Source organism: Bombina bombina, chromosome 1, assembly GCF_027579735.1.
Source record: "Bombina bombina isolate aBomBom1 chromosome 1, aBomBom1.pri, whole genome shotgun sequence".
Lineage (NCBI taxonomy): Eukaryota > Metazoa > Chordata > Amphibia > Anura > Bombinatoridae > Bombina > Bombina bombina.
The window spans coordinates 1,372,547,293-1,372,563,183 of NC_069499.1; the positions used below are offsets into that span (position 1 = coordinate 1,372,547,293).

The window sequence follows — 15,891 nt, forward strand, 5'->3', positions numbered from 1 at the left end:
GTACATAGGGATAACGTAGGTGGCGGCGATTTGCGGTCGGAAGATTAGGGGTTAATTATTTTAAGTAGCTTGCGGCGACGTTGTGGGGGGCAAGTTAGGGGTTAATAGATATAATACAGGGGTCGGCGGTGTTAGGGGCAGCAGATTAGGGGTACATAAGTATAACGTAGGTGGCGGTCGGCAGATTAGGGGTTAAAAATTTTAATCGAGTGGCGGCGATGTGGGGGGACCTCGGTTTAGGGGTACATAGGTAGTTTATGGGTGTTAGTGTACTTTAGGGTACAGTAGTTAAGAGCTTTATAAACCGGCGTTAGCCAGAAAGCTCTTAACTCCTGCTATTTTCAGGCGGCTGGAATCTTGTCGTTAGAGCTCTAACGCTCACTGCAGAAACGACTCTAAATACCAGCGTTAGAAAGATCCCATTGAAAAGATAGGCTACGCAAATGGCGTAGGGGGATCTGCGGTATGGAAAAGTCGCGGCTGAAAAGTGAGCGTTAGACCCTTTAATCACTGACTCCAAATACCAGCGGGCGCCCAAAACCAGCGTTAGGAGCCTCTAACGCTGGTTTTGACGGCTACCGCCGAACTCTAAATCTAGGCCTAAGTTTTTAAACAGTTTTATACTGGATTTTTATATTGGTATCTGTGCATCTTATTCTTTATAGTAGTGTCTATTACATGCAGTTATATGAAAATGAGTGTATACTGTCCCTTTAAGTCCGTTGGGTATGAAGCTATCCATAATAATAATTTTAAAAATCAGAATGAGCGAACATATCTATTTTGAAAAGCGTTATTGTAACCATACTGTATTGGCCCCTTTTGACAAAAAGCACAATAGAAATGTCAGTGACTTAGAATTTTTGGGTATTAGGAAATGGGAACAGATTTGGAGGGGAGGTGACACACAAAATAGGCTGGGCCAGTTGGAAATGAAGTGGATCCATATTATGGATAGCTTCATACCCAACGGACTTAACAAAGATTTTGAAATCCATCACTTTTTGTGAAAGATATTTATGTTAACAGCCATAAAGATTGTAATTTTTGTATACCCGATTTCATTTCAAAACACACCACTTAAATGTTTGTCCAATACATATTTTAGGAATAAGTACCTACACACTAAAAATTATGAATTAATATGATAATATAAAGTTAAACACATAGATAAAATAACGTACTAATATTTAGGACATACACCACTCATATGTTTGTCCAATACACATTTTAGGCGTAAGCCCCTACATATTAAAAATTATGAACTAACATGATAATATAAAGTTAAACACATAGATAAAATAACGTATTAATACTTAGGATAAAATTCCTTTCAAAGGAGAATTAATGTATGATATAACTATCCCCAAATACAATGAACAGTTTGCAAGTTAAAAGAGGAGCCTGTGTGAACCCAACAAACATTGTAAACATGCTATTGGTCTTTAAACAGGCACCTAAACAACAATGGGAGCAAAATGTATGTATATAGGATAAATACTATAGACATTATGGGTTAAAATGTAAACATCTGTACATATAGTCAATATTAATTGCAGATGTTAAACTAATAAGGTTACCTGTCTTTATATTGCCTTAACCTATTCACAACGTTATAGGAATATAGTTCAAATCATAGAATTTACATTGAAAAACATTTTAAAACATGTGTCTTGCCTTAACTCATATGTATATATCAATAACAAGATGATGCATAAAGATATAAGAAGAACTTATGATATATGAACCCCAAATAATGCATAAGAACTTTTTGCCAATTTCCAAAATGGAGGATGCAACTTCAAACTTGTCAAACAAATTCATCAATTAGAGATTTATAAGGATCCACGGACATGCACACTTTCATTCCTTGATAAAGCATACCAGCGAAACGTACGTCGGAACGGAACTGTTTTTACTGACTTTTTATTGCGTCTTTACATAGGCCAGGACACCTGGGGTAGGAGCGCTTTGTAAATAACTCCTCTGACAGATCAAGTGAAGCGGGTGTGGTGCTAGTGTTGGTGGTGGCGGCAGGCGGGCGAGTGGTAACTTGAGAGGTGCCCGAAGCTAAGCTGGAGGAGGATGGTGCGTCAAGGTTCCGAGCGGAAGCTGTAGAAGATTAGGTGTCCTGTGTTAGCCTTTCAACTATGTCCTCAGAACTTTTCGAGTTCATGGTACGTGGCCTCTGAACACTGGGCATTATTCTAGGGCCAAAGGGAATCACAGCACCAGGACCACGACGGCACCTGCGGGGTGGCCTGCCTCTGCCTGTCATTTTTTTTTAAATGTACACTTACACTACTATTAAACAAGATATGAGTGGTGGCACTGGGCAAGTGGGCACAGTATACGCTGTGAGCCTGATACAAAAAAGCAGACTGATGTTTCACAGTCCAAAAATATATATATTTTTTTAAATGTACACTTACACTACTATTAAACAAGATATGAGTGGTGGCACTGGGCAAGTGGGCACAGTATACGCTGTGAGCCTGACACAAAAAAGCAGACTGATGTTTCACAGTCCAAAAAGTTTTTTTTTTTTAAATGTACACTTACACTACTATTAAACAAGATATGAGTGGTGCCACTGGGCAAGTGGGCACAGTATACACAGTGAGTCTGACACAAAAAAGCAGACTGATGTTTCACAGTCAAAAAAGTTTTTTTTTTTTTTAAATGTACACTTACAATACTATTAAACAAGATATGAGTGGTGGCACTGGGCAAGTGGGCACAGTATATGCTGTGAGCCTGACACAAAAATGCAGACTGATGTTTCACTGTCCAAAAAGTTTTTTTTTTTTAAATGTACACTTACACTACTATTAAACAAGATATGAGTGGTGCCACTGGGCAAGTGGGCACAGTATACGCTGTGAGCCTGACACAAAAAAGCAGACTGATGTTTCACAGTCAAAAAAGTTTTTTTTTTTTTTAAATGTACACTTACACTACTATTAAACAAGATATGAGTGGTGCCACTGGGCAAGTGGGCACAGTATACGCTGTGAGCCTGACACAAAAAAGCAGACTGATGTTTCACAGTCAAAAAAGTTTTTTTTTTTTAATGTACACTTACACTACTATTAAACAAGATATGAGTGGTGGCACTGGTCAAGTGGGCACAGTATACGCTGTGAGCCTGACACAAAAAAGAAGACTGATGTTTAACAGTCCAAAAAGTTTTTTTTTTAAATGTACACTTACACTACTATTAAACAAGATATGAGTGCGCACAGTATACGCTGTGAGCCTGACACAAAAAAGCAGACTGATGTTTAACAGTCCAAAAAGTTTTTTTTTTTTTTAAATGTACACATACACTACTATTAAACAAGATATGAGTGGTGGCACTGGGCAAGTGGGCACAGTATACGCTGTGAGCCTCACACAAAAAAGCAGACTGATGTTTAACAGTCCAAAAAGTTTTTTTTTTTTAAATGTACACTTACACTACTATTAAACAAGATATGAGTGGTGGCACTTGGCAAGTGGGCACAGTATACGCTGTGAGCCTGACACAAAAAAGCAGACTGATGTTTCACAGTCAAAAAGTTTTTTTTTTTTAAATGTACACTACTATTAAACAAGATATGAGTGGTGGCACTTGGCAAGTGGGCACAGTATACTCTGTGAGCCTGACACACATGCTGGCAGGCAGGCAACTGCAATTAGATTACACAAGCAGACTGATGTTTCACAGTCAAAAAAGTTTTTGTTTTTTTTAAATTTACACTACTGTTACACCAGATATGAGTGGTGGCACTGGGCAAGTGGGCACAGTATACGCTGTGAGCCTGACACACACGCTGGCAGGCAGGAAACTGCAATTAGATTACACAGGAAAAAATAAAGCAGCCCTAAAAAGGGCTTTTTGGGGTGCTGTCTTTACAGCAGAGATCAGATGGGTCCTTTAGGACTGTAGTGGACACTGAATACACTAACCTAGCTATAGATTTCCCTACTAAATCAGCAGCAGCTACACTGTCCCTCCTCTCACTAACAATGCAGCTTCTGAATGAATCTAAAATGGATGCTGTCCAGGAGGTAGGAGGGTCTCGGAGGGAGGGTCTGCTGCTGATTGGCTGGAATGTGCCTGCTGACTGTGAGGTACAGGGTCAAAGTATTACTCAATGATGACGAATAGGGGGCGGATCGAACATCGCATATGTTAACCCGCAGCGGCGAACGCGAACATGCTATGTTCGCCGGGAACTATTCGTTGGTGAACAATTTGCGACATCACTACTGATCATCTCCCTCAGAATTGCCCTCTTCTCCCGATGTCCCCTCAAAACTAGAGGCGAACCTTTCCTCATCTGTGTTTTCGTTCTCTGAGTCTGTGAAAATAACTCTTTTATTTGGGTCTATAGTATTTTCTTGTTTGGACTGTTTATACCTTTTATTGTGAAATCTCCTAGGTTTATTTTTCTTTTGACGTGGTTTGTCTGGTTCATCTTGGTCATACCAGGATTTGTTTATTTGGCGACGTCGCCAAATATAAACTAGACCCAAGGTATAATCTTTTTGGTCACTCAGGAATTTACTATGCTTTACCTGTATGACCAGTTTTTTTACTCTTCTAGGGTCTGTTTAAAGATTTGTTCAAATTTAACAAATACCTCACACTGATTAAATTTATTCATATCAGTCTCTAAGGAAATAATCCTAGATTTAATGTCACTTAGAAGGAAATCTTTATATTCAATAAGTAAAGATATGAGGGTTAAAGAGCAATCAGTGAGGGCTTGATTCCAACGCTCAATGAAAGTTTGGTCTTTAATATCATATGTGGGAAACTTATTAAGTCTGAGGCCCCTAGGGATCATCTTTAAAGCCAAATATTTGGACAGTATTTATTTGTCCCACTTAAGTTTCTGTTCCTTTAATTTGAGATGCTCATAATCTTGGAACAAATCTCCCAATTTAGTTTTGGGAGAATCACAGTTGAATACATCCTCTAAATCTAAAAGGTCAAAATTGTCTTCATCTATATTATTAAAAAAATACATGGTATCCATGTCCTGTGCTTTATTCATTATAAGTGCTTAACCTTTTAACTTAATACCTAATTGAAATATATGTATATTAATCTATAGGTATATGTTTGAGCACATGTGAACAAATAGCAAAATAAACAGATATATACAAAGAAACCCCTGGAATGTAAAATTAAATATATAAATCATCAAATGATGTCTGACTAAAATATCTCACTTATACAACCCATGGTAAATATCTCTCTAATGGGGATAATAAATATATAACAAAGAGAACAAACAAGAGATATACTAAACATCAATGGTAGCAGCTGCAAAAAAACCCAGCATATAGAACATAGAATGAAGGCTCATAATTGACAACATGTTGTAATAGTCCCATCACAGATATATAAAAAATAATAAATAAGTCCCATAAGTAGATGTGTATCCAAGCAGGTGAGACTTAGTCAATTCAATAGATATACATATGTGTGACAATTCACCACTAGCTCCAAATATTTAAGAAAATAATGGAGAACAACGTGATGAAGATAGAGAAAAAACTTATGTCATTCTGTTTCATTATGCCTTCTTCATTTCTCCATATCTAGGATATACATATATAACGATTACATTTAACTAATTCTGTTCATGATTGTTACATTTTTGCTTAATCTTAATGTATGTTTCGAGAGTAATATTTTACTTTGATGGACAGATTGTTAATTTTTTATATACCATAGTTATGTATTAGGTATTTACTGAGCTAACTAGGATACGTTGTGACTCTAGGTCATTATCCCTATATTAACTGAGTTATGGCATTTAAATTATTTTTGTGGTTATGTTCAGCCATGGGCCTCTATTTATCAAGGTCTGTCGGACCTGATCTGACAGTGCGGATCAGGTCCGCCAGACCTCGCTGAATATGGCGAGCAATACGCTCGCCGTATTCAGCATTGCACCAGCAGCTCACAAGAGCTGCTGGTGCAACGCCGCCCCCTGCAGACTTGCGGCCAATAGGCTGCCAGCAGGGGGTGTCAATCAACCCGATCGTACTCGATCGGGTTGATTTCCGGCGATGTCTGTCCGCCTGCTCAGAGCAGGCGGACAGGTTATGGAGCAGCGGTCTTTGTGACCGCTGCTTCATAACTGCTGTTTCTGGCGAGCCTGCAGGCTCACCAGAAACACGGGGCATCAAGCTCAATTCGGAGCTTGATAAATATGCCCCATGATGTTTTGCACTAAATGTGGACACATAAGAAAGACATTGATATCTGTTTATTAAACTGGTTAAGTTTACCATGGCAGACAGGAGTGTATTTAATCTGTCCTATCTAATTAAATGTCCAATTTTGTTTACATCATATATACTGTCCTTAGTCTATAAATATAAAGGTCTATAAATGTTATGATTTTCCTATTATAAATAATTAGAACTATTCTCACTGTCTAAGTGATTTTAGGTTGTATTGGAATACATGGAGTTAAATTTAATTCTGCTTTGTTTTTAGCCAATCAGGAGATGCTACATGTCATTTAAAGAAATGTTACACATGTTAGGTATTAGTCTATGATTACGGTCAGGGAGCACGAAACCGGTCAGACTATGTTCTGAATTTTAACAGCATGTCCTGTTGTTTTAACCTGGAATAAAGCTATCTACAATTTGATTTTCACAAGGCTGTTTGTAAGAATCCTTTCATTATAAATGGCAAGTAATATCCAATTAATGACAACACGATTGCTGGGGAAAAAACACATTTAAAAAGACAAAAGTACTGTAAATTGTTTGGCAAGAAAAGGTCAGTTTTTCATTTTATCAAGTACAATTAGGGGGGCAGCCAAGTGCTGAAATCTGTAGTACATATAAATCAATTATGATCTGTTGCATCACCCAAATGGAACATCAGCACAAGACCTTTATGTGCAGTACCAAGCATTAACTGGAGTCATGTAAAGCAGTATTTCTCAACCGTGGTCCTCAAGTACCCCCAACAGACCAGGTTTTCATTATAGCTGAACCAGTGCACAGGTGAAGTAATCAGCTGATAAGTAACCATGGTTACTAACCTGCTCTCACCCATTAGCTGATTATTTCACCTGTACTCAGGTTCAGCTATAAACACTGATGTAAAGCACACCACCACTTGTTCGAGAAGATATAATAGTCTGGGGCTGTTTTTAAGGGTTTGGGCTAGACCGCTTAGTTCCAGTAAAGGGTCATCTGAATTCAACATGATAAAAAGACATTTTAAACAATTGGATGCTGCTAACTTTGTGGAAATAATTTAGGGAAGGCCCTTTCCTCTTCCAGCATGACTCTGACCCTGTGCACAAACCAAGGTCCATGACAATATGGTTTGACGAGTTTGGTTTGGAGGAACTTCAATGGCCTACACAGAGCTCTCACCTCAACCTCTTTGAACAACTTTTGGATCAATTGGAAGGCCAATTACAAGCCTGATCTTCTCGTCCAAAATTAGTGCCTGACCTCACAAATGTTCTTTCCTTCTTGTCCAACATTAGTGCCTGACCTCACAAATGCTCTTTCCTTCTCATCCAACATTAGTGCCTGACCTCACAAATGCTTTTTTGGCTGATTGGGCATAAAATCCCACAGACACGCTGCAAAAGTTTGGGTGGGGGACTCCATATAAATGCCCATGGTTTTTTAATGGGTTTTTAAACTAGCTTCTGTTGGTGTCCACATACTTTTAGCCATATAGTGTATGAGCTGAGGTCTAATATGGGCATATGGCTTTTATGGGGGGGGGTTGCAGAGGTTGTGCATTTGATCTGAAATTAAATATATTTATATGGCTTTCAAAAGGGGGTGGTAGGAGTCATGCATATGATTTACACCCAGATTTGAACATATGGCTTTCATGTGTGAATTCCGATCGGAGGTTTAGTTTGGGAAAATAAGATAGAATGAAGATCTCTAGGGGCCATTTCTCTTACTGAGGTCTCACTTGGGTATAAACAGGTTTGCTGTGATGTATCTGAGGTAAATAACTGATAAAATGTCAGTATATTTAGTGAGTAAATAGCTTATACACCTCGCATAAGGAGGTTTGCAGGTTCATGCATCTGTTCATGCCAGGTTGGTAAAATGTGTTGACAATATTTAGTGACCAAATGAATGCTATTGTATTTGTTTATATATCCTTTAAAATATATTATTATTATTATTATTATTGTTATTAGTATTCAATTGAGTATTTAATAGCTGTGGTGGTTTTGGGTAGTGGGCACATTCTTTCTAATGATCTCTACCATTCTCCAGAATTAAATTTAAGCTGTATATTTCTCTGGATATAATATTACTATTATACATGTTTAAAATTAATTTGCTATTACTTAAAAAATACTCAACTATATTAATATAAATATACATTTAACAGTCATACCATAAATCTATCATTTTTCTGTAACTTAGAATAGTGAGGTTGAACCTATCTCATTAGTGCCCAAGCTGGCACTTTTCCTCTGGGCTACCACTATACTGCTTTGTTTCAGTGGCTGCAATTATAGTACTTCAGAAATTATTTTTTTCTTAGTAATCCATGTTTATACATGATTCAAATAGAGCATGCACTTTAAAGCAACTTTCTAATTTACTCCTATTAACAATTTTTCTTTGTTCTCTTGCTATCTTTATTTAAAAAGCAGGAATGTGATGCCTTGGAGCCGCCCCATTTTTGGTTGAGAACCTGGGTTATGCTTGCATATTGGTGGGTAAATGTAAGTCTCCAATAAGCAAGCACTATCCATGGTGCTGAACCTAAAATGGACTGGCTGCTAATATTTACATTTCTGCTTTTAAAATAAAGATAGCAAGAGAAGGAAGAAAAATTGATCATACGAGTAAATTACAAAGTTGCTTAAAATTTCATGCTCTAACTGAATCATGAAAGCAAAAATTTGGGTTCAGTGTCCCTTTAAGCTTTAATTGTCAACATATATAAATGTAAAACTTTAATGTTCCTTTAAGTAATAAAGGTACCATGGGTTATGATGGAAATTTTTTTTCAAAAAAGTTAACCACTCCTGCCCTAGAAGATTCACTCAGAGACCAGTACAATGGGGTACATTTGTACATTTATTATTATTATACTGATATACAGTAATTGTTAGGGGGTTCTCTAAATATTTATTAATTGTTTCTGTAAAATAGCATAGAAATTAGGAAATTATCCACATGGAGAATTCGCTCAATACATTTTAAAATATTTAATTGATAGTAAATATTTAGGTGCATTCTGTGTTTTACACACTAGATGGTGTAATTTTCAGACCAAAAAAATATAAACAACATTCCCAATGAATATTTAGTGTTGTCACTAAATGTTGCTTTATAGCCACTAGGGGGAGTACATACTATATTAACTCATGAGCTATTTGTGGGATTATACTGCTTAATTTTTTTTTTATTTTTTTTATTTTTTCCAGAATCTCCCGATTGTATTAACTGCTAACCAGGAAATGGAAAAGTCCTTTTGTTAACTCAATGAATATGGAAGTTCTGGTTTAACACGAGAAGGCTGGGCAAAGAACTAGAAACTTTAATAAAAACAAAACATTTCTAATTCCTATGCTACTGTATATGTGATCAATATCTGTACACTTCTACTTGCAAATTCTATGTTTGTGTTTTGAAAATAATAAAAATTACATAATGGAAAAAAAAACAAAACATTTCTCCACCCCATGGTATGAAATAACAGGAGCAAAAATAAAATTGAAAAAGAAATCACTGCGATTAAAGTGAGCCTTTAGCATGAGTGTTCTAAAAAAAAGTATTCTGCATCAAGATTCAATCTCAAAGGTTACAGCTGTTACAGTGCAAATGAAATGTACTCTGTATTCCTGTTAAAGCTTTATTTCCTTATGCAAACTAATCAAACTAATATTGGAACAATATAATCTTTCCTAGGTGTCCTTCCTTTTTTACAATTCCTTCCTGCTGTCTAATAATAAATTATCTATATGTTTATTTAAAATATGTAGTGTAGACCCTGAAATGGTAAAATGTCAATTTTGATCAACAGCTGTTCTTGTGTATTAAAGGAATAGTCTAGTCAAAATTAAACTTCCATGATTCAGGTAGAGCATGCAATTTTAAGCAACTTTCTATTTTACTCCTATTATCAAATTTTCTTTGTTCTCTTGCTATCTTTACTTGAATGTAAGCTTTTTGGTTCTGCACCTGGGTAGCGCTTGCTGATTGGTGGCTACATTTAGACACCAATCAGAAAGCGCTACCCAGGTTCTGAACCAAAAATCATCCGGCTCCTATGCTTACATTCTTGCTTTTTCAAATAAAGATAACAAGAGAATGGAGAAAATTTGATAATAGGAGTAAATTTGAAAGTTGCTTAAAATTGCCTGCTCTATCTGAATCATGAAAGTTTAATTTTGACTAGACTGTTCCTTTAATGATGTGTATTATTTGCCCTGCAGAGTTAACGTCTTTGTATGATATTAAGAGCAACGATAAATAACAACTGTGATGGACTCCGGATACCCCGACTGGGTATCTCTGCAAAAGGAACCTTCTTCATCCCTGGAACCTGTAGCTGTAGTACTAGAAAGTGATACAAGCAAGTATTAGGTTGGCAAAACCTCACAGTTCCGTAGTGAGCTCCCTCTTCGTAATCACCCCAGCCCATGCCACTCCAAGTGCATTGAAAGTTCCCAAAAGAGAGGAGTCCTGGAACAATCGGCTGCCGGAGCAAGCTTGGTTAAAGTTCAGCGGGTATTATTATAGGTTATTTGTAGAGCACCAACAGATTCTGCAGCGCTATAAACATAGACGGTATACAAGGTAGCAATTATAGGGATCAAATGGGTAAAGGGCCCTGCCTAGAGTCGTACTGTTGTAGTCAGCTCCTTGTGAAGGTGATCTGCAAGCAGTTGGGCTCTTAGGCTTACATGCTAAGGGGGTTTAAGGAGATAGCAATGGAGGAGAGGAACTGGTATTAGGAAATGTTAGTGTAGTTTGTATGCATCCCTGAACAGTAGAGTCTTTAGGGAGTGCTTGAAGCTTTCAAAACTAGGGGAGAGTCTTGTGGAGCGAGGCAGAGAGTTCCACAAGATGGGAGCCAGTCTGGAGAAGTCCTGTAAATGGGAATGTGAGGAGGTAACATGAGAGGAGGAGAGTAGGAGGTCATGAGCAGAGCAAAGTGGACAGGAGGGAGAGTATCTGGAGACAAGTACTGAGATATAGAGGGGAGCAGTGCAGTTGAGTGCTTTGTATGTCAGTGTCAGAATTTTGTGTTTAATCCTGGAGGCAAGAGCAAGACAGTGAATGGATTGGCATAGAGGTGCAGGAGATGAAGAGCGACGTGTAAGAAAGATGAGTCTGGCAAAGGCATTCATTATGGATTGTAAAGGAGCTAGACGGCAGCTAGGGAGACCAGAGAGTACGGCGCTGCAGTAGTCAAGGTGGATAAACAGTTAAACGATAAAAGTGTATATCCTGCGCAGATAACAGAAGGGAAAGGGGATATGAAATACCTCTGGCTCTCCTCAGCGGGTCCCTAGTGTACCCAATATGAAAGTAGAAAATAGATGGGGGTGGAGGTGAGCGCCAAAAAAGGCTGAGGTAGGGAATGGGGACACCTGTTAGACTGATAGAGCGGTGTCCACAATGTAGGTTCTCTTGTTGACGTTGGTGGAATCGATGTACAAATAGTATAATAACTATAAATTAGTTGTAAACTTTAAGAATGTATATCAATGTTTAATCCACACAAAAATGTTAAAATATCTCAGATCTACTTAAAAACATACACAGTCCTAAAAATAGAAATAAAAATAACAATCATATAAAATCATGGATCCATGTTACAATAAAATAAATGCAAAAAATGGGAATGCACAATAAAAACCTTTTTGCAATAATTGATCTTATAGACCAAGTATCCTAATTAGGCCACGTGTCCTAATTGGAGTAGTTTATTTAGAAACAGTCCAGATGGTGGTAAATGTTCTTATGGTTATATTTGTCCAATTAAATCACAATATGGCAAAAAAAAAATTAGTGTCTCTGTCCGTGACCAATTCTGAAATAATTCCAAAGCAGTGTGTGTCCTGTGCCTGAAATGGTGAGAAAATGGAAAATCCAAAAATGTGTGATCACTTAATGTGAAAAAAAGGGGAAAAAAATGTAGAAAAAATGTAGAAAAAATGTAGAAAAATGTAGAAAAAATGTGTAACCTTGCAAAAAATGTGAGAATCCTCCAGTTTATGTGGCAAAAAGTGAGTATTCAAGGTGATTAAAAAAGTGTCCAATGTGATATAGTGATTTCTGTGCAATGAAGTTGTAGCTCAGTATGATCCAATCAAAAACCAAATAACATTGTGCAAAAACCTGTAAAGAAAACAAACAATACTATAATATATACAAACTGTTAAGTGGGTATATCAGTATTATGCTTACTCAAATCAGTCGACGCGTTTCGGCCATGTACTCCTGGCCTTTATCAAGACTAACATTGTGAGTAAGCTGAGAGAATTTATAGGAGCTGTTGCTAATGTTTGGGCGCCAAAAAGCTAGTAGGCCACACCCCCTTCCCCAAACTGATATACCCACTTAACAGTTTGTATATATTATAGTATTGTTTGTTTTCTTTACAGGTTTTTGCACAATGTTATTTGGTTTTTGATTGGATCATACTGAGCTACAACTTCATTGCACAGAAATCACTATATCACATTGGACACTTTTTTAATCACCTTGAATACTCACTTTTTGCCACATAAACTGGAGGATTCTCACATTTTTTGCAAGGTTACACATTTTTTCTACATTTTTCTACATTTTTTCTACATTTTTTCTACATTTTTTTCCCCTTTTTTTCACATTAAGTGATCACACATTTTTGGATTTTCCATTTTCTCACCATTTCAGGCACAGGACACACACTGCTTTGGAATTATTTCAGAATTGGTCACGGACAGAGACACTAATTTTTTTTTTGCCATATTGTGATTTAATTGGACAAATATAACCATAAGAACATTTACCACCATCTGGACTGTTTCTAAATAAACTACTCCAATTAGGACACGTGGCCTAATTAGGATACTTGGTCTATAAGATCAATTATTGCAAAAAGGTTTTTATTGTGCATTCCCATTTTTTGCATTTATTTTATTGTAACATGGATCCATGATTTTATATGATTGTTATTTTTATTTCTATTTTTAGGACTGTGTATGTTTTTAAGTAGATCTGAGATATTTTAACATTTTTGTGTGGATTAAACATTGATATACATTCTTAAAGTTTACAACTAATTTATAGTTATTATACTATTTGTACATCGATTCCACCAACGTCAACAAGAGAACCTACATTGTGGACACCGCTCTATCAGTCTAACAGGTGTCCCCATTCCCTACCTCAGCCTTTTTTGGCGCTCACCTCCACCCCCATCTAGTAGTCAAGGTGGGAAAGGATGAGAAAGTGGTATCTCTGGTAATCCCAGCCAGCGAGTAGTTCCAAAAGATCCCGGCAAGGCAGATAGGGGGTAAAGATTGGCTCTTTCAGGGCAAAGTTCAGTCACTGCAACAACAAACGGGAAATCCAAATGGAAAAGGATTGCTCTTGCAGCCAGGGTATTGGTCCAGGCAAGTCACAACCACCAATGGCAAGGTAGAGGGGAAAAGAAGAACCCACAGCATAGCCTTCCCAGAGTTAGACCACCGGATCACTCCTCTGGGCTGGTGTATGCCACTGGTCCATGACAACAACCTGTATACATTTATAGGTGATTAAAATTATGTGTATTTCTGTAGTAAACAGTAAACTTACAATTTCAAAATGTGAGTTATTAAATATTAGTCTTCCAGTAGAGATATTAACTAGAACCAACTTCTATTTACTCACTAATCAAGTTTTGCTGAGCTATTATGCACTTCTTTATCTTCAGTACAAGCTGGGCAAAAAGTATCCTCGAAGTTCCCTATTTCTGTAATATTACAGTACCTTAAAGGGATCTGAAACCCAACATTTTTCTTTCATGATTCAGATAGAGCATGCGATTTTAAACAACTTTCTAATTTACTTCTATTATCAAGTTTATTTGTTCTCTTTGCATCTTTTGTTGAAGAGCAGACACATATGCTTAGGAGCCGGCCCATTTCTGGAGCACTATATGGCAGTAGTTTAGCAAGAATGTTATCCATTTGCAAGAGCACTAGATGGCAGCACTATTTCCTGCTCTGTAGTGCTCCAGATGCCTACCTAGGTATCTCTTCAACACAGAATATCATGGGAACGAAGCAAATTGGAAAATGTTTAAAAATGGCTTGTTCTGTCTGAATCACAAAAGAACATTTTTGGGTTTCATATCCATTTAAGAATGGTGGACACATAACCATTCTATTCAAGAGACATCAAGAGCGTAGGGCAGATAGATTTACAATGTTATCTGCCTTATCTTCTACTTATGGAGTACAGCTGTCTTGTTCAAGTTGCTTGGTCGAGTGCTATGTGAAGATGAGGCTATCTCTGATCTTTCTGCCTTGCATTGATAGACTTTAAATAAAAGCAGGTTCTTCATGCAACAGATACTTCACACATACTAAATTAATGCTCACACAACTATAGCTACATCATAAGAGAACGGAGAGCATAACCAGAGTCCTTTAAAGTGAATGTAAACTTTGATGAATGTGTGTCCTGTTTTAAAAAAATCCTATTAAAAACACTTTCATTCATCAAAGTTTACATTTCACCGGTTTTGTTAAAATGCTTACCTTTTCTTCTTGAAAGCTGGACCAGAGATTCCCCCGCCTGCCGCTTGTCTCTTCAAACGTCAGAAATAAAGAATCCGACTTCCTCCAATAACGGCCTCAGGCAATGTTTGCTTTGGGGGGGGGGGGGGGGAATTCGTGCTTGGAGGAAGCCGGATTCTTCATTGCTGACGTATGAAGAGACGACCGTCAGGAAAAAGTTAACGGCTAGATTTAGAGTTCTGCGGCCAAAGGGGTGCTTTAGCTACGCTTGCTTTTTTTCGCCCGCACCTTTTAAATACCGCTGGTATTTAGAGTTCACAGAATGGCTGCGTTAGGCTCCAAAAAGGGAGTGTATAGCATAATTTACCACCACTGCAACTCTAAATTCCAGCGGTGCTTACGGACGCGGCCAGCGTCAAAAACGTGCTCGTGCACGATTCCCCCATAGGAAACAATGGGGCTGTTTGAGCTGAAAAAAAACCTAACACCTGCAAAAAAGCAGCGTTCAGCTCCTAACGCAGCCCCATTGTTTCCTATGGGGAAACACTTCCTAAGTGTGCACCTAACACCCTAACATGTACCCCGAGTCTAAATACCCCTAACCTTACACTTATTAACCCCTAATCTTCCAGCCTCTGCTATCGCTGACCCCTGCATATTATTATTAACCCCTAATCTGCCGCTCCGTACACCGCCGCAACCTACGTTATCCCTATGTACCCCTAATCTGCTGCCCCTAACACCGCCGACCCCTATATTATATTTATTAACCCCTAATCTGCCGCCCCCAACGTCGCCTCCACCTACCTACAATAATTAACCCCTAATCTGCCGACCGGATCTCACCGCTACTCTAATAAATGTATTAACCCCTAAAGCTAAGTCTAACCCTAACACTAACACCCCCCTAAGTTAAATATAATTTAAATCTAACGAAATAAATTAACTCTTATTAAATAAATTATTCCTATTTAAAGCTAAATACTTACCTGTAAAATAAACCCTAATATAGCTACAATATAAATTATAATTATATTGTAGCTATTTTAGGATTAATATTTATTTTACAGCCAACTTTGTAATTATTTTAACCAGGTACAATAGCTATTAAATAGTTAAGAACTATTTAATAGCTACCTAGTTAAAATAATTA

The 15,891-nt window shown here is 37.5% G+C and overlaps 1 long non-coding RNA gene across 1 annotated transcript in view; it reads left to right on the forward strand.

Moving 5' to 3' along the window:
- Positions 1–9,687, forward strand: part of LOC128642712 (uncharacterized) — a 111,203-nt gene extending 101,516 nt beyond the window's left edge. The window contains exon 2 of the long non-coding RNA XR_008399694.1: positions 9,444–9,687. This is a non-coding gene — a long non-coding RNA (uncharacterized LOC128642712). The remainder of the gene's footprint in view (positions 1–9,443) is intronic.
- Positions 9,688–15,891: the final 6,204 nt, after the last annotated feature.